General features: G+C 38.6%; 1 protein-coding gene and 1 pseudogene across 20 annotated transcripts in view; one reads left to right on the plus strand and one right to left on the minus strand.

Annotated features, from left to right (window-relative positions):
- ABI3BP (ABI family member 3 binding protein) overlaps positions 1-21043 on the minus strand; it is a 293142-nt gene that overhangs the window by 233114 nt on the left and 38985 nt on the right. The gene's annotated exons all lie outside the window — the stretch shown is intronic.
- LOC139178773 (NADH dehydrogenase [ubiquinone] 1 alpha subcomplex subunit 5 pseudogene) lies at positions 19155-19431 on the plus strand (annotated as a pseudogene).

Genomic DNA, 21043 nt, shown 5'->3' on the forward strand with positions numbered 1-21043 from the left:
CATGGGGTCACAAAGAGTCAGACATGACTGAGTGACTGAACTGACTGACTGAACTCCAATTTATCCATAATGCAAAATGAGCTTTCTGTGAAACAATAAAATGATCATTGACATTCTTAGCAATGATTATGATACAGAATAAATTATCATGTTTTTGACTCAATCTCCAGTCATTTCAGGTTGCAGAATATTTTAAACTATACTAATTATGTGAACACTTGTTTACCAGAGAATGAGCCAGTTCTGGAGAGGTTAACTTGACTATTACTTTTACCTAAAATTGGGGCTTGTCAGGTAGCTCAGCTGGTAAAGAATCCACCTGCAATACAGAAGACCCCAGTTCAATTCCTGGGTACACAGGTTCCCCTGAAGAAGGGATAGGCTACCCACTCCAGTATTCTTGGTCTTCCCTGGTGGCTCACACATTAGAGAATCTGCCTGCAGTGAGGGAGACCTGGGTTTGAACTCTGGGTTGGGAAGATCCCCTGGAGGAGGGCACGGCAAACCACTCCAGTATTCTTGCCTGGAGAATCCCCATGGACAGAGGAGCCTGGTGGGCTGCAGTCCATGGGGTCCCAGAGTCACACATGACTGAGCGACTAAGTACAACACAGCATACCTTAAATTAAACTCAAATTTGATACAAACTTTGGCCTTGTGAGCCAAATGATTTAGTTGGGTTCTTCTGTGTAAACAAAACAAATGGCTTATCTATAGAGACTTGGGAATTATTGCTATTTTAATAATATTTTTCATTGTTTCTTTTTCAATGAATTAAAATTCAAACAGAATTAAACATTTTTGAACGCCTAAAATATTTTTCGATATTGAGGATATTGAAATTTCTCATGTGTATGTATCTCATTATTAACTTCTCAGATGTTTTGTGACTAATGTAGCATTTGAACTTTTCTAGGTGAGGAAAAGAAAACCAAAATAGCTTGGTTCATTGCCTACTGGTCTAACACTATTAAAATTTCTCAGCCTGCATGGTGAATTTGACTCAAGCTTAAGACTAGGTTCTTAAAATAGAATTTTATAACATTTATAAAGTGTTAGGAACATCTACCTGAATGAACTACTTGGAGGAAAAATGTCTTCTTGCCTCAAAATTTGAAGAAATAAGAAGGAAGCCTTCCTCACAACTCTTTTATGAAACAAAATTAGAGGTATTTTTCTCTCTCTCTTTTTTTTTTTTTTGTATTTAGAATTTAGGAGCTGTTGAACTGATGAATTGTCCCCTATCTATTCCAAATTCTAAACTATAAAATAAAGAAATGAGATTGTCCTTTGAGTATTCCAAGCACTATTCATAGAAATTTTTTCCTTAAATACTGAAGATGTATAAAAATTCCTACTGGTCATGCCATTCCCCGGTGTGGGGTGAATCAAAGTTGTAAGGGAAGAAAATAGGTGAGGGGATATAAAAAGGGACCACAGTAAGTTGAAGTTGGGATAGTAGGCTGTTAAGTAACAGAAGCTATGAGGCTGAGAAAAAAGATAAAGAATACAGGGCCAGGTAGCTTATTACTAGCAGAAAACAGACGCAAAGGAAGACTAGAGGAAACATCCAGGTTCACTGCTGAGGTGCCCTCACCTTCCATAACTCCACGACTGGTATGACCTGAGGAGGCAACAAGTTCAAAGGATGGGGAGCAATCAGTTAGACTGTGAGTGCATGTGGGTGAGGACCCAGGGCAGAACGGCATTCTCAGGCAGCCAGAAGAGCAGGAGCAGAGGTGCTGAGGGAAGAAGTAATTGGTGCATTTAAGGGTCTTCCCAGGTGGCTTAAATGGTGAAGAATCTGCCTCCCAATGCAGGAGATGAAAGAGACACAGGTTCAATCCCTGGGTCGGGAAGATCCCCTGGAAGAGGAAATGGCTACCCACTCCAGTACTCTTGCCTTGAGAATCCCATGGACAGAGGAGCCTGGTGGGCTACAGCCCATGGGGTCGCAAAGTGTTGAACACGACTTGGCACGCACAAACACACACACACACCCTAAAGATCACCTGCATGACTGGGACGTGATTGGGCAAGGAGATGCAATCAATTACTTACTTTCAGAGGGTAAGTAAGGCCCCTGTAGGACACCTTAAAAGATCTATAAGTGTATTAAAGGCAAACTAAATTATTTTCTTCTACTAAGCTACATATATGCAGTTTTCTGAGAAATGAATAATACAAAATATAAACGTATAGTTATAAAAGGTATCCACATGGTAAAAAACCTTGCTTCACATGCCCTTAGCAAAAAGCAGCAAGACTTGGTAATAAAAAAGTATGCTGTATTTTAATTAAAAAAACACAAAAGATATTTTACAAATAGATTACAGATTGATAAAATTCAATTAATACAAGTCCTTCTGTGAACATCAGATGTGTTATGGCAACCAATTCAGCCAGTTTTAATTGTGAAACAAGAAAATAAAGGCTTACTTCTTGAAAAAAAAAAAAAAAAGCAAAAAAAGCAATTGCTATTAATTTTCCTTTTTGCACTGTGCTGTGTGTAGTTGCTCAGGCATGTCCCACTCTTTGAGACCCCATGGACTGTAGCCTGCCAGGCTCCTCTGTCCATGGGGATGCTCCAGTGATGAATACTGGAGTGTATTGCCATGCCTTCCAAAATCTAAATGAAAATAAAGCAATGCACTCTTGACAGGGACAGATAGAGAGTTAAGCTGCTGACAATGTCCTGTAATTCTGTCTTCCCCAAACTACTCTTGTATTACACTTTCCACCCAGTCTGCTAGCACATTTCCTATTCCTTGCACATTTTTGTCTCCCTTTCCACCCCACCCTAACAACAGTCCCTGCATTAACTTTTTGACTTAAAAGTAATACAAATAATACACATTTATTTCAACTAAAATACTAAAGTTTTGCAAAAGTGTTGCAAATGAGATACAATTTATTTTAAAAATTATTCATTATCTAATATTCAGAGGAGTCTTCAGTAAAGAAATGTCTTTCTGGATACTTCGTCCTGAGCGTGATATACATGTTGCTGTTGTTCAATCGCTAAGTCATGTCTGACTCTGCTACCCCATGGATTGCAGCACGAAAGTCTTCTCTGTCCTCCACTATCTCCTGGAGTCTGCTCAAATTCATGTCCATTGAGTCAGTTATGTTGTTCTCCGTCATGTCCTTCTTTTTTTGAATGAGATGGCATACCATCTCATTTTCTGCCGTGCCTTTCTTTTTTTGCCTTCAATCTTTCCCAGCATCGGGGTCATTTCCAATGGGTTGGCTCCTCACATCAGGTGGCCAAAATATTGTAGCTTCAGCTTCACCAACAGTCCTTTCAATGAATATTCAGGGTTGGTTTCCTTTAGGATTGACTGATTTCATATACATATTACATAAAAAGAGGAGTCTGTTCTAAGTACTATTTTATAAACTGTACTTTCTTTAACATAAATATCTGTATCCTCATTTTTAATGACTGCAGTATCTTTTAGCTAATTCATGGAGACCTTTCTTTGATAGTCAGTTCAGTCACTCAGTTGTGTTCAACTCTTTGCAACCCCATGGACTGCAGCTCGCCAGGCTTCCCTGTCCATCACCAACTCCCAGAGCTTATTCAAACTCATGTCCGTCGAGTCAGTGGTGCCATTCAACCATCTCTTCCTCTGTCATCCCCTTCTCCTCTTGCCTTCAATCTTTCCCAGCGTCAGGGTCTTTTCCAGTGAGTCAGTTCTTTGCATCAGGTGCCCAAAGTATTGGAGCTTCAGCTTCAGCATCAGTCCTTCTAATGAATATTCAGGACTGATTTCCTTTAGGATGGACTGGTTGGATCACCTTTCAGTCCAAGGGACTCTCAAGAGTCTTCCCCAACACCTCAGTTTAAAAGCATCCATTCTTTGGTGCTCAGCTTTCTTTATGTTCCAACTCTCACATCCACACATGACTGCTGGAAAAACCATATCTTTGACTATATGGACCTTGGTTGGTAAAGTAATGTCTCTGCTTTTTAATATGCTGTCTAGTTTGGTCATTGGAGAAGGCAATGGCAACCCACTCCAGTACTCTTGCCTGGAAAATCCCATGGACGGAGGAGCCTGGTAGGCTGCAGTCCATGGGGTCGCTAGGAGTCGGACACGACTGAGCGACTTCACTTTCACTTTTCACTTTCATGCATTGGAGAAGGAAATGGCAATCCACTCCAGTATTCTTGCCTGGAGAACCCCAGGGATGGGGGAGCCTGCTGGGCTGCCATCTCTGGGGTCGTACAGAGTTGGACACAACTGAAGCGACTTAACAATAGTTTGGTCATAGCTTTTCTTCCAAGGAGCAAAAGAAATGGAGTAGCCCTCATAGTCAACAATAAAGCCTGAAATGCAGTCCTTGGATACAATCTCAAAAATGACAGAATGATCTCTGTTCATTTCCAAGGCAAACCATTCAATATCACAGTAATCTTTGAGAGTAGATAAACTGATTCCATAACACCTCAGCAAATTAACAGAGTTTAACAATCATCTCAATAATTTCACAGTTGAATTTATTTTGGTGAAATTTGGTATCCATTTTAGAGATAAGGACTTGATCTTTTAAAGTTTGTACAGTTAGTTTGAGCCTAATTTTTCATTACATCTGAGAGCTATCATATGGAATCCATATGAGAAATGGATAAACTCATATTGTTTGTGAGATTGTCGCTAACATTTTTGGCCATGTAAATGCTAATATTCCCATGTCCTTGAGACTTTCTGCCTGTACTGTAAGGTGAGGTGCATTAGGGATGGAGGACTGAATGGTGGGAAGATATGATGTTTGGAGCCAGAAAACCTGTATTCAGGTCCCAAGTTAAATCCACAATTGCCCTTGTTATATGAATAATTAACTTAAGGTCTGACTGTCACATTCTTCCATCTAAATTAGGATTAGTCATACATAGCTACCCTCTCAGAGTTGCTGGTAGGATTAAATGAAATAGTTTTGGAAAGCAGCTTCTAAACAGTACAGCTCAGTGATATTTAGCTGTTATCAATAAGACCTTATTAATGGATTCTTTCCATTTGGGTGTACTTTGAATTTTTAAAGTTCCTTGCATTTCAACCAGATATTCATTCTATAAATAAAGGTACAGCTTATATGTGATTGGAAACTACACAAGGACAGAGTCCCTAGCGTGGAGAAAATATTCATTGAATAGTTTTCAAATGATTGAACAAACACATACTACATTTTTATTAAATAGAAGTTAATACTCAGATAAGTAAGTCTCTTCAAAGAAAATGGATTATATTAGAGGGTATAGAAGTGTATGAGTTATTACTCAAAACACATAATAAATTCTATATAAAGGAGTAAGCTGCTGCTGCTGCTAAGTCACTTCAGTTGTGTCTGACTCTGTGCAACCCCATAGACGGCAGCCCACCAGGCTCCCCTGTCCCTGGGATTCTCCAGGCAAGAATGCTGGAGTGGATGGAGTAAGCTGCAAGCTGAGGTAGTTCAAAAAAACATTGGCTAATTAGAAATGATTCGGTCAGGAATGGCATAGAAGAAGCATTTGAGTTGGGTCTTGAATGTCAAGACTTTTCCAGAGAACAGGAGGAAGGGAATTTCAAACCAAGGAATAGTAAGGATGGGTAGGTGTGATGCCTAGGATAATCTATCCTACAAGACATTGTGTAAGACATATGCTAGTAAAATCTCTTGTTCAAAAGTCTTTCCATCTACTCTTTAACTTATAATACATGACCATAAGCATCTGACACCATTTGATATCACACACAAATGGAAACCTTTCTTCTGAGGGTGGAGTTTTCTAAGATGAGTTTCCAAACATCAAAACATGCACATACTTAATTTCTGTGGTGTTTATCCCATTCCAGGCATCTCATCCTAGTCAATTATGGAAACACAATGGCCAGCTTTATGGAGCTGGGACAGCATGGCCAGGAGCCATGATGCTAAGCCCAGCATACTCAATTCCATCTACTTAGTAATATTATACCTTGGTACCCCCTAATGAGCAGTAGTAGACTAATTCTTACCATTCATCTACTGTTCATGGGAGAGCCACTGAAAATCTATTATATTCCACACTACTATTAGAACAATTTCAATGGCTTTAATGATTCTAGAATGCCTGAGACAAGTTTGGTGCAGATTGGAGAATTCCATGCTTCAGGCATTTGTTTCAAGTGCCCATTCTCCATAATTTCTCTACAGCATTTAACACCTCTGACCACCTTAACACATTTTCACATGTGCGCCCACACATGCACCCACATCCACCTTGGTTTTAGTCCGTAACTCAGTGGTATCCTAGAAGTTTTTTCTAAGAACACTTCTCCATGTTTTTCTCTTACTTTTAAAACCTCCTCTTCTGGCCCTCACAGCTTGCCTATTCATTAATATTCAGGGAATATTTTACTTTAACTCCTTTAGGGAACTCTTACACTCAGGATGCAACAATAACTTAGCTGATAGCTACTAAATACTGAGCTTACTCTGAAATCTGCACCCCTAGTTCTGCATATTCAGGTCCAGTCTCCCCAACTTTTTGAAGCACTGACATTGTCATTGATGACACCAAATCCCAACCATCACAGTCTTCCTCAAAAACTAATTTAATCTCTGCCTTGTCTACTTTGGCCACAGTTCCAGGCACCCGGGTCACCCTTGCAGTCATCTTTTATCCCTTGCTATAAAATTGGCATCAAACATGGAGAAATTCAAATATAAAGATGCCTATGGCTGGGCTTTACTATCATCCTGGGGTTTTGGAGCAGTGGTTCTCTTCTGAAAAGCTTAGCTTGAGGGAAAAAGTGACTTCCCCTCTTTTCTCACCATACTTAAACTTGCCCACTTCAGGATAGATTGTTTCATCATCCAGTACTTTTATTATAATGGAAGAGACTCCCAAGGGCAAACCACATGTAAATTATGGTTTGATATCATTTAAATCACTTGAAATGGTTTGCAAGTGAATCAGTGTTTCCCAGCAATTCCATTTCACCTTTTCCTAACCCTTTTCAGTAAGATTATGACTTATTGTTTCTCATTCACCCTCTTTGTATGCTACTGAATCAAATCCCAGTTCTTCCTATTGGCATGGTGATTTCTGAGGGGAAAAGTCATTTTTATCTTTGTCTACAAACTAATTCTTTAAATTTTGGTCAAAATTGCCTCTTCCAGTTCAATTCATTTCAAAAAATTATTTTTAGGGAGTTTCTCATGAACAGGATGCTATAAACCACACATTGGGGACATAAAGAAAAAACCACCTCAACCTTGAATTCTTAGTTTCTTCTATATACAATCTAGATAAATTTCCCATACTACCTCTCCTTTTATTTCTGAAAAGCTTACTTAATTCCCCTAAGCTGCTTACTTGCTCTAACTTTTCTTCTCTCTGTTTTTCTCTTTCCATTTCTGTTTCCACAACCTCATCTTGCATCCTCCTGATGTCATTTTTTTTCCACGCTTCGGATACAGTTCTCCCACAGCCCCAGATAAGGTAACCTCATCCCTCTTTAGGGAATGGGGCCATTGTGTCTTCTGGGTCTAAATAACACCCATAGATTTAACCTGAAGAGACCATTCACTCTCCCTCATTTTTATAATCTCCAAAGGTATTACATCTCCAATCCCCTTAATATTTCCAGGTTAATAATCATTTAAATCTGCTGCTATGTTACGTTATGTTGTGTTACTCTTCCCCCTTCCACTTCTAGCACCAGAAGAGTAGATGACTCCCGAATGTTCACAACATACAGGTCAAAATAAGGCTAATCTCATAATTCACCTCTAGGTGTCAGCTCTATGTTAACTGACCACTAGGTTTTAACTCATAACACCACGTGGTAAGGGCTATACCCAGAGAATTAACATCTACAACGGAAGAAAAGGAGTTTTCTGAGGCATGAAAGGAAGATACTTTCAGGACCACTTCTCAAAGGAAGTAATACTATTTTTGCCCTGTGGAGGTTACCAGATAGTTGGAGAGAATACTGGTATATTAAGCAATGTGTTCCATTCATTGACGTTAGAGTGTATAGAGATTCCTCTCCAGGGAAAGGTCTGTGGGGAGAGTGGGACTTCAGCAGAGCCTTGAAAATAAGAGTCAAATGACAGGCAGGACTTGGAAGAGTATTTTAGTCAGAAAATGGTAGGAGACTGTTATGTCGAACTCTAAACCCTGCACACAGTTATGGAAAGCAGATAGGCCAGTTTCATTGAAATGGAAATTTCATGAGCAGAGGTACTTGGAATCTCAGGGTTGGAAGAGACCTTAAAGTGACTGCACTGGTTCTCTGTCTCTCTCACATGACACTGGACAGATACACTGAAACCAGACTGTAGATTTGTTCTTAGGATGAACCAAGAAACCTCTTCTCTCTGAAACACTAATTTGTCTAACAAAGGCCCAGACACAGCAATCCTAGTCACTGCATTTCTGGTTTTCATCAGAATAATTTCCTCTCAAACATGGCATTTACAGATATATGTGAGATACTTGTCTTTTAAAAATAATGAAGTGGTTATTTGGAAAACTGTTACTCTTGAATGTGGCATAATAAACCAAAACTTGGAATCAACCACACAAACAGGAAGCATTAACTTCAGGCCAAAAAGGCAACAGGTCTGATTTTTTGGCAAAATTATAAAAAAGCTGAAGAAGGCTGGGATTCATGAAATCTTGGAATTGCCCTTTGGATAGAATTTAACTGGCTGGCTATTAGTCACGGAATCACTTCTAAGTCAGCTTAAGGATCATTTTCACTTGCGTGCTCTCCCTAAATTCCCTTCATGACATTTATTTTTAGAATGATCATTCCCTGAGAATTTCTCTCTTATTCCTTTCCTCTGTCCTTCAGGGTTATATAGAAACATGAAACTTCGCAATGAAATAAACAGAGTAGCAATAAACTGACACTGGTAAGGAATCACAGTTACATTGTCAGCCACTCCCATCAATAACATGTGACATGAGACCAAAAAAGTTCTAAACAGTTCCACAGTCCTTTATATTATATGTAGATGGCCTTGAGTAGATAATCTGCACTAATTTAGCATGAAAATGTTATCTTTTTAAAGGAGGCAAGATAGTAATCTGCATTAGTATTCAAGGGATGGTGAACCCTTTTCCTCCACAATTCTGGGCCCTAATTAAAGTTCTAGATAAAGTGTCACACAAACCCATTAGATACAGAAGCACACCCAGAAACACCTATCAGCAGCTCTCACTGTTATCAGAAATGGCACATTTCCACCAAGCCTCAGGCAAAAGCAAAATATGTTTGTAATTTCTTTAATGTTTTAACTCTGGTGGGTTTTATTATTTTTTTTCCCACAGAATCATAGAACTTGTCTGGCAAGGGGCTGGGAAAGGAAACTAAGACCTGTCTCCCCTCATAAACTCAGCAAAAGCCTCTGTAACCACACAGAGAGCAATCAACATGTGTGTCATCAGGCAGAACGAGGTGGCAGGTGTGATGCTGAATATCCCTGGTGTATATTTCTAACTCAAAAGTCTTGCTGACTTCCCAGGAAAACAACAAATAGGGCCCAAGAAAGAAACAAGTTGCTGTCCCTGAGCACAAGGAGAGAGTATATGTTTCCATAACTTTGAAGTTAGCCATTTCAAATATCTTTGAAATTTCCATATCTTTGAAATTAGCTGTTGATGAGAAAGCCACCAGGGCTTCCCTGGTGACTCAGTTGGTAAAGAATATGCCTGCAATGTGGGAGACCCTGGCTTGATCCCTAGGTCGTGAAGATCCCCTGGAGAAGGTAATGGCTACCCACTCCAGTATTCTGGCCTGGAGAATTCCATGGACAGAAGAGTGTGGCAGGCTATGGTCCATAGAGTCACAAAGAGTCGGACATGACTTAATAACTAACACACACAACAAATTGTGAGCAAAGAGGACTGTTTGCCACTTCTAGGCCAACATGTTGAAATGCTGGTGCCAGACTCTCCACCAGTTAACCAGGTGGGGCCTGGGCCTTGAATGACTGCAAAGAACAGAGGCCATGGCCATTATCAGTGGACATGAAATTGATCCAGAAGTATATTTTTTCCACTTTAAGGCCATTGAGATTTGGGGTTTTGTTGTTGTTTTTGTTGTAGAGGCATAATCTAGCCCATCCTGACTAGTGTAGATGGAGATGGATGCTATGAGAGAAAGCAAATCAGGGAAGCAGTTAGGAAGGCTCAGGCAGGGAGGAAATACACTCTTAGAAAAGAGAAGGCTTTGTTTAAGAGTATATGTTTAAGGATAAAGATTTGAAGGAGAAGAGAAGGTGAGTCATTCAGATATATGGGGGAAGAACATCACAGGCTGAAGAACATCACACCAAGAGCAAAGGCCCAGAGAAAGGAAGATGTGTGTGGCTATCATGGCAATAAGAAGATGAGCAAGAGGTAAAGAAAGAAGTAATGGGGCCATACAAATATAGCCTTCTAGGGAGGATTTGGGGAGAAGGCGATGGCACCCCACTCCAGTGCTCTTGCCTGGAAAATCCCATGGACAGAGGAGCCTGGTAGGCTTCAGTCCATGGGGTCATGAACAGTCAGATATGACTGAGTGACTTCACTTTCACTTTTCACTTTCATGCATTGGAGAAGGAAATGGCAACCCACACCAGTGTTCTTGCCTGGAGAATCCCAGAGACGGCAGAGCCTGGTGGGCTGCCGTCTATGGGGTCGCACGGAGTCAGACATAACTGAAGTGACTTAGCAGCAGCGCAGCAGGGAGGATTTGAACCTTTACTCTGAAATGGTAAGTTATTTGGGTTCTGAGCAGAAGAAGGATAGGATATGCTTTATGTTTTAACTGATTAACTCTGAGTGAGTGGTGTATTGAGCATATCCTGATAGGCAAAAGCAGGGAGACTAGTTAGGGCACTACAGCAATAATGCAAGTGAGAGATGATGGTATTGTAAATCAGGATGGGAGAAAATGTGAGAAAAATAGAGAAATAAAATTCAGGATAAAATGTGAAAGTAGAACTGAAAATATTTGCTGGTGAATCAAATGTGATATTCATGAGAAAAAAGGGGGGGTTAAAAATGTCTCTACTTTTTTTTTAGAAAAAACAAACAAAAAAATCTCAGCACAAATCTCAACCTATCTGAAGCTTACACAAACCACTGGACCAACCTTAGGAGGGCAGAAACCAAAAGGAAGAAAAAATTCAACCTTAAAGCCTGGGAAAAGGAGACCTCAAACACAATAAATTAAAAAAAAGAAAAGGCAGATAAATACTACAAAAATGAAGGAAAAAACTAGAAACACAGAAGTCCAAATAAATGAAGAGGAAATAGGCAAACTACCTGAAAAGGAATTCAGAATAATGATAGTAAAGATGATCAAAAATCTTGAAAACAAAATGGAGGAGATGCAAGAATCAATTAACAAAGACCCAGAAGAATTAAAGAATAAACATGCAGAAACAAACAACACAGTTACTGAAATTAAAAACACTCTAGAAGGAATCAATAGCAGAATATCTGAAGTAGAAGAACGAATCAGTGAACTGGAAGATAAAATGGTGGAAATAACTTCTGAAGAGCAGAATAAAGTAAAAAGAATAAAAAGAACTGAGGATAGACTCAGAGACCTCTGGGACAATATCAAATGCACCAACATTCTAATTATAGGGATCACAGAAGAAGAAGAGAAAAAGAAAGAGTATAAGAAAATTTTGAAAAGATTATAGTTGAAAATCTCCCCAATATGGAAAAGGAAATAGTCAATCAAGAGTCCCATACAGGATAAATCCAAGGAGAAACACGGCAAGACACATACTAATCAAACTAACAAAGATTAAATACAGAGAAAGAATACTAAAAGCAGCAAGGGAGAAGCAACAAGTAACATACAAGTAAAACCCCATACGCTTAATAGCTGATCTTTCAGCAGAAGCTCTGCAGGCCAGAAGGGAATGACAGGATATATTTAAAGTACTGAAAGGGAAAAGTATACAACCAAGATTACTGTACCCAGCAAGGATCTCATTCAAGACTGATGGAGAAATAAAAAGCTTTTCAGACATGCAGAAGTTAAGAGAATTCAGTACCACCAAACCAGCTTTACAACAAATATCAAAGGGACTTTGATAGCCAAGAAATACAAGCGAAGAAAAAAGATCTACAAAATCAACCCCAAACAATTAAGAAAATGGCAATAAGAACATATATATCAATAATTACTTTAAATCTAAATGGATTAAATGCTCTAACCAAAAAACACAGACTGGCTGAATGGATACAAAAACAAGACCTATATATATGCTGTCTATGAGAAACCCATTTCAGACCTAAGGACACATATAGACTGAAAATGAGAAGATGGAAAAATATATTCCATGCAAATGGAAAGCAAAAGAAAGCTGGAGTAGCAATCCTCATATCAGACAAAATAGATCTTAAAATAAAGAATATTACAAGAGATAAGGAAGGACACTACATAATGATCAAGGGATTAATCCAAGAGGAAGATGTAACAATTGTAAATACCTATGCACCCAACATAGGAGCACCTCAATACATAAGACAAACACTAACAGATGTAAAAGGAGAAATTGAGAGTAACACAATAATAATAGGAGACTTTAACACCCCATTAACACCAATGGAAATATTATTAAAAAAGAAAATTAATAAGAAAACACAAGTCTTAAATGATACATTAGATGAGATGAATCTCATTGATATATTCAGGACATTCCATCCAAATGCAGAAGAATACACCTTATTCTCAAGTGCACATGGAACATTCTCCAGGATAGACCACATCTTGGGTCACAAATCAAACCTCAGTAAATTTAAGAAAACTGAAATTGTATCAAGCATCTTCTCCAACCACAACACTATGAGACTAGATATCAATTATAAGAAAAAAAAAAAAACTGTAAGAAACACAAACACATGGAGATTAAACAACACATTTCTAAATAACCAACAAGTTACTGAAGAAATCAAAAGAGAAATCAAAAAATTTCTAGAAACAAATGACAACGAAAACAGGACAACTCAAAACCTATGGGATGCAGCAAAAACAGTTCTAAGAGGGAAGTTTATAGCAATACAATCCTACCTCAAAAAAACAAGAAAAACACCGAGTAGACAACCTAACTTTACACCTAAAACAACTTATTTTTCAAAGAACAATAACAAAAAAACACACCCAAAATTAGTAGGAAAGAAATCATAAATAACCAAGCAGAAATAAATGAAAAATAAATGAATGAAACAATGTAAAGATTAAGAAAACTAAAAGCTGGTTCAAAGCTGGTTGTTTGAGAAGATAAACAAAATCAACAAACCTTTAGCCAGACTCATCAAGAAAAAAAGAGAGAAGAATCAAATCAACAAAACTAGAAAAAGGACAGATTACAACAGACGATGCAGAAATAAAAAGGATTATAAGAGACTATTATGAACAACTATATGGCAATAAAATGGATAACCTGGAAGAAATGGACAGATTCTTAGAAAAGTTTAATCTTCCAAGACCAAACCAGGAAGAAATAGAAATTATGAACAACCCAATTACAAGCACTGAAATTGAAACTGTGATAAAAAATCTCCCAAAAAAACAAAAGCCCAGGACCCAGATGGCTTCACAGGAGAATTCTATCAAACATTTAGAGAAAAGCTAATGCCTATCCTTCTAAAACTCTTTCAAAAAATTGCAGGGAAAGGAAAACTTCCAAACTCATTCTACAAGGCCACCACCACCCTGATACCAAAACCAGACAAAGGCAACACACACAAAAAAAACTACAGGCCAATATCACTGATGAACATAGATGCAAAAATCCTCAACAAAATTTTAGCAAACAGAATTCAGCAACACATCAAAAAGCTCATACACAATGATCAACTTGGGTTTATTCCAGGAATGCAAGGATTATTCAATAGATGCAAATCAATCAATGTGATACACCTTATTAACAAATTGAAAGATAAAAACCATATGATAATCTCAATAGATTCAGAAAAAGCCTTTGACAAAATTCAGCACCTATTTATAATTAAAACTCTTCAAAAAATGGGCATAGAAGAAACCTACCTCAACACAGTAAAGTACATATATAAAAAGCCCATAGGAAACATTATTCTGAATGCTGAAAAACTGAAAGCATTCCCCCTAAGATCAGAAACAAGAAAAGGGTGTCCACTTTCACCACTATTATTCAACATAGTTCTGAAAGTCCTAGCTACAACAATCAGAGAAGAAAAAGAAATAAAAGGAATCCAGATGGGAAAAGAAGAAGTAAAGCTCTCACTGTTTGCAGATGACATGATACTGTACATAGAACACCCTAAAGATAGTATCAGAAAATCACTAAAGCTAATCAGTGAATTTAGCAAAGTTGCAGGATACAAAATAAATACACATAAATCACTTGCATTTCTATATACTAACAATGAAAAATCAGAAAGAGAAATTAAGGAGTCAATCCCATTCACCATTGCAACAAAAAGAATTAAGTATATAGGGATGAACTTACCTAAGGAGACAAAAGAACTGTACACAGAAAATTATAAGACACTAATGAAAGAAATCAAAGATGACATAAACAGATGGAGAGGTATTCCATGTTCCTGGGTAGGAAGAATCAATATTGTGAAAATGACTATATTACCAAATGCAATCTACAGATTCAATGTGAGCCCCATCAAATTACCAAGGACATTTTTCACAGAACTAGAACAAAAAATTTCACAAGTCATATGGAAACACAAAAGACCCCAAATAGCCAAAGTAGTCTTGAAAAAGAAGAATGGAGCTGGAGGAATCAACCTCCTGGCTTCAGGTTATACTACAAAGTTACAGTCATCAAGACAGTATGGTACTGGCACAAAAACAGAAATATAGACCAATGGAACAAGATAGAAAGCCCAGAAATAAACCCATGCACCTATGGGTACCTTACTTTTGACAAAGGAGGCAAGAATATACAATGGGGCAAAGACAGCCTCTTCAATAAATGGTGCTGGGAAAACTGGACAGCTACATGTAAAAGAATGAAATTAGAACACTTCCTAACATCATACAGAAAGATAAACTCAAAATGGATTAAAGACCTAAATGTAAGACCAGAAATTATAAAACTCTTAGAGGAAAACAGAGGCAGAACACTCAATGACATAAATAAAAACAAGATCCTCTATGACCCACCTCCTACAGAAATGGAAATAAAAACAAAAGTAAATAAGTGGAACCTGATTAAACTTAAAAGCTTTTGCACAGCAAAGGAAACTATAAGCAAGGTGAAAAGACAACCCTTAGAATGGGAGAAATAATAGCAAATGAAACAACTGACAAAGGATTAATTTCCAAAATATACAAGCAGCTCATAGAACTCAATACCAGAAAAAAAAAAAAAAAAACACACACAATCAAAAAGTGGGAAAAAGACCTAAACAGACATTTCTTCAAAGAAGACATACAGATGGCTACCAAACACATGAAAAGATGCTCAACGTCATTCATTATTCAGTTCAGTTCAGTCACTCAGTCGTGTCTGACTCTTTGCAACCCCGTGGACTGCAGCACACCAGGCCTCCTTGTCCATCACTGACTCCTGGAGCTTGCTCGAACTCATATCTGTTGAGTTGATGATGCCATCCAACCATCTCATCCTCTCACTCATTATTGGAGAAATGCAAATCAAAACTACAATGAGATATCACCTCGCACCAGTCAGAATCATCAGATGGCACCAGGCCATCATCAAAAAGTCTACAAACAATAAATTCTTGAGAGAGTGTGGAGAAAAGGGAACACTCTTGCACTGTTGGTGGGAATGTAAATTGATACAGTCACTGACAATATGGAGATTTCTTAAAAAAAAAACTATGAATAAAACCACCATATGACCCAGCAATCCCACTCCTAGTTATATACCCTGAGGAAACCAGAACTGAAAAAAAGACACATGTATCCCATTGTTCACTGCAGCACTATTTACAATAGCTAGAACATGGAAGCAACCTAGATGTCCATTGACAGATGAATGGATAAAGAAGTTGTGGTACATATATACAATGGAATATTACTCAGCCATAAAAATGAACACATTTGGGTCAGTTCTAATGAGGTGGATAAACCTAGAACCTATTATACAGAGTGAAGTAAGTCAAAAGAAAAAGATAAATATTGTATTCTATCACATATATAAGGGATCTAGAAAAATAGTTCTGAAGAATTTATTTGCAGGGCAGCAATGGAGAAACAGACATAGAGAATAGACTTATGAACATGGGGAGAGGGGAGGAGAGGGTGAGATGTATGGAAGAGTAGCATGGAAATTTACATTACCATATGTAAAATAGAGAGCCAAGGGGAATTTGCTGTATGGCTTAGGAAACTCAAACAGAGGCTCTGTATCAACCTAGAGGGGTTAGAGGGATATGGGAGAGAGGTTCAAAAGGGATATGTGTATACCTATGGCTGATTCATGTTGAAGTTTGACAGAAAACAACAAAATTCTGTAAAGCAATCATCCTTCAATAAAAAAATAAATAAAAATTTAAAACGTTTCTATTTTTTTCAACCTGAGTGAATGGAAAGATGGAGTTTTCTTTAACTGAGTTGAGAAAGACTGTAGGGAAGTAAATTGCAGAATGGACTCAAGAGCTTAGTTTTAGATGTGCTGAAACCTCCATGTCTATTAAAAGTCAAGTGGAGACATTGAGTAGAGACTTGAATAAATGGATCTGAAGTGGAACACAGGGTAACGAATGAAAATGTAAAATTTCCACTTTATTAGTATTTAGATAGTATTCAAAGTCACTAGATTAGATGAGATAACCAGGGGATAAGAAGATAGACAAGAGATTCAAAACTCAATCTTGGGATGTTCCAATTAAAGAGGTTGGTAAAGTGAGGATGAATCAGCAAAGGAAACTAAGGAGCAGCCAGTAAGAATGGAGGAAAACCACACAGATGAAGAAACTGAAGCCAGGGATGGTTAGTTATTTGCCAAAGGAGATTTAAACCTTAACTGTGATCCTGGTCCTCGCTGCTCATAGCTCAGCTCATGGCAAAGGGTGATTGTGCTAGAACTCAGAATAATTGCATATTATTTTTTGTGGAATATCTCATAAAAATAGTCCAAACTGGGAAACATGTGGGTGGTGCTACAAACAGAAATAAAGAAATAAAACATAGAATAAGGGATTATATGAGTGAGAGAGAGAGACAAAGCAACAGCTGGCACTAGCATTTTCTTTGCAGACTCACTCCATTAGAAAAAATGTACACTTGAAGATACTTGTCCTCAGAGGGACAAGCAATTCAGTATTTTTATTCAGGATAATACTGCCATATGACAAATATTCTCTAATGTACTTTATTGGGAAAACTAATTAAAAGAGTGTGTGCTTAGTCATGTCCAACTCTGCAACCCCATGGACTGTAGCCTGCCATGGGGATTCTCCAGGCCAGAATACCAGGGTGGGTTGCCATGCCCTCCTCCAGGAGATCTTCCCAACCCAGAAATCAAACCGGGGTCTCCTGCATTGCAGGTGGATTCTTTACCAACTAAGCTACCAGGGAAGCCCAGTAGACTATAGTCTGCCAGGCTCCTTTGTCCATGGAATTATCCAGGCAAAAATACTGGAGTGGATAGTCAATCCCTTTTCCAGGGGATCTTCCTAGTTCAGGGATTGACCCATGTCTCCCACATATCAGCTACATTATCGTCTGAGTCACCAGGAAAGCCTGAAAAGGGTATACATACCTATATTTTAAAAATAGAAATATAGTATAGAAGCATTCCAAAACTTGTCTAAAACACTGAAAGTCTGACTTGCACTTAGGATGTAGAAAGCTGTACAAAACATGGTTTCTATCCTTATGACTACCAAAAAATTATCCCTAATCTTCAAATTTGCAGGCTTGGGCTTCCCTGGTGCTCAGACCATAAAGAATCTGCCTGAAATGTGGGAGATGTGGGTTCAATCCCTGGGTTGGAAAGATTCGCTGGAGAAGGATATGGCAACCCACTCCAGTATTCTTACATGGAGACTCCCTAGGGACAGAGAAGCCTGGTGGGCTATAGTCCATGGATTCACAAAGAGTCGGACACGACTGAGTGACTAAGCACAAAGCACAGCACAAAAATATAATCAAAGAGCTGAGGTTGTAAGGAAATGTGAAATCTAAGAAAAGACAAGCATTTCCAAAGAGAGATGTCACTGGATGCCATAGAAACTAGTACGAAGAATTTGGTTAAAAGTTGTAATGAATTCTTAAAGGCCTATTGTGGGCTATCAATAGACTAGAGAACCCTTGAGTTAAAAAAAAAAAAAATAAAAGAGAGAGAATCAAAGAGGACACTAATAGATGGAGAAATATACCATGTTCATGGATCGGAAGAATCAATATAATGAAAATGAGTATACTACCCAAAGCAATCTATAGATTCAATGCAATCCCTATCAAGCTACCAACGGTATGTTTCACAGAGCTAGTACAAATAATCTCACAATTTGTATGGAAATACAAAAAACCTCGAATAGCCAAAGCAATCTTGAGAAAGAAGAATGGAACTGGAGGAATCAACCTGCCTGACTTCAGGCTCTACTACAAAGCCACAGTCATCAAGACAGTATGGTACTGGCACAAAGACAGAAATATAGATCAATGGAACAAAATAGAAAGCCCAGAGATAAACCCACATACCTATGGACACCTTATCTTTGACAAAGGAGGCAAGAATATACAATGGATTAAAGACAATCTCTTTAACAAGTGGTGCTGGGAAAACTGGTCAACCACTTGTAAAAGAATGGAACTAGAGCACTTTCTAAGACCATACACAAAAATAAACTCAAAATGGATTAAAGATCTCAACGTAAGACCAGAAACTATAAAACTCCTAGAGGAGAACATAGGCAAAACACTCTCCGACATACATCACAGCAGGATCCTCTATGACCCACCTCCCAGGATATTGGAAATAAAAGCAAAAATAAACAAATGGGACCTAATTTAACTTAAAAGCTTCTGCACAACAAAGAAAACTACAAGCAAGGTGAACAGACAGCCTTCAGAATGGGAGAAAATAATAACAAATGAAGCAACTGACAAACAACTAATCTCAAAACTATACAAGCAACTCCTGAAGCTCAATTCCAGAAAAATAAATGACCCAATCAAAAAATGGGCCAGGTCCAGGCTTCTCGGCGCTGTCATGGCGGGCTTGCTGAAGAAGACCACTGGCCTGGTGGGACTGGCTGTTTGTGAAACTCCACATGAGGAACCTGATGTTAAAAAACTAGAAGAGCGACTGCAGGGTGACCAAATAGAAGAGGTGATTCTTCAGGCTGAAAACGAACTAAGTCTGGCAAGAAAAATGATCCAGTGGAAACCATGGGAGCCTTTAGTGGAAGAGCCTCCAGCCAGCCAATGGAAATGGCCAAAAAAAAAAAAAAAATGAGCCAAAGAACTAAATAGACATTTCTCCAAAGAAGACATACAGATGGCTAACAAACACATGCAAAGATGCTCAACATCACTCATTATCAGAGAAATGCACATCAAAACCACTATGAGGTACCATTTCATGCCAGTCAGAATGGCTGCGATCCAAAAGTCTACAAGCAATAAATGCTGGAGAGGGTGTGGAGAAAAGGGAACCCTCTTACACTGTTGGTGGGAATGCAAACTAGTACAGCCACTATGGAGAACAGTGTGGAGATTCCTTAAAAAACTGGAAATAGAACTGCCTTATGACCCAGCAGTCCCACTGCTGGGCATACGCACTGAGGAAACCAGAATTGAAAGAGACACATGTACCCCATTGTTCATCACAGCACTGTTTATAATAGCCAGGACATGGAAGCAACCTAGATGTCCATCAGCAGATGAATGAATAAGAAAGCTGTGGTACATATACACAATGGAGTATTACTCAGCCATTAAATAGAATACATTTGAATCAGTTCTAATGAGGTGGATGAAACTGGAGCGTATTATACAGAGTGAAATAAGCCAGAAAGAAAAACACCAATACAGTATACTAAAGCATATATATGGAATTTAGAAATATGGTAACAATAACCCCATATGCGAGACAGCAAAAGAGATACAGATGTATAGAACAGTCTTTTGGACTCTGTGGGAGAGGGCCAGGGTGGGATGATTTGGAAGAATGGCATTGAAACATGTATAATATCATGTGTGAAATGAATCGCCAGTCCAGGTTCGATGCATGGTACTGGTTGCTTGGGGCTGATGTACTGGGATGACCCAGAGGGATGGTATGGGGAGGGAGGAGAGAGGGGGGTTCGGGATGGGGAACACGTGTATACCTGTGGTGGATTCATGTTGATGTATGGCAAGACCAATACAATATTGTAAAGTAATTAACCTCCAATTAAAATAAATAAATTTATATTAAAAAAGAGAGAGAGAGAGAATATAAAACCCTTGAGAGCTGCAGATACAAGAAGAATTTGCAACCACTTGTGGGCTCTTCTCCATGACTTTCATGGTTGCTTACAGGAAAGACTGAAAGTAGTGAGAGGGTCCTGAGAAAACCTCCTTTATTGTGCAAGACTGGGATGGGAGTTAGGGGTTGGGAGGAGTGTTAGAGCAGTCACTGAGGGAAAGTCATAAAGTACCATCCAGGTCATTCTCTTCTATCTTTCCTGTGGAACACAAGACGGACTTCCTGGGGGTGAAGGGAAGATGAGCTTGATGCCCTAGAGCACAGGTGAAGAGACACTGAAGCTGGGAGAAAGGAACAGAAGAACATACTTCATCCCTGGATAGAGGAGGGGCAGACCTCATTCTTAAGACCCAGGGATCAGAGCAAAAGAGGGAACCTGCCTAAGCCCCCTGGCAACTGTCCAATAAGTGCTGAATATCATTGAAAAAGCAAGAGAGTTCCTGAAAAACATCTACCTTTGCTTTATTGACTATGTCAAAGCCTTTGACTGTGTGGATCACAACAAACCGTGGAAAATTCTTCAAGAGATGGGAATACCAGACCACCTGACCTGCCTCCTAAGAAATCTGTATGCAGGTCAAGAAGCAACAGAACCAGATATGGAAAAACAGAC

The sequence above is a fragment of the Bos indicus genome, chromosome 1 (genome assembly GCF_029378745.1).
Source record: "Bos indicus isolate NIAB-ARS_2022 breed Sahiwal x Tharparkar chromosome 1, NIAB-ARS_B.indTharparkar_mat_pri_1.0, whole genome shotgun sequence".
NCBI lineage: Eukaryota > Metazoa > Chordata > Mammalia > Artiodactyla > Bovidae > Bos > Bos indicus.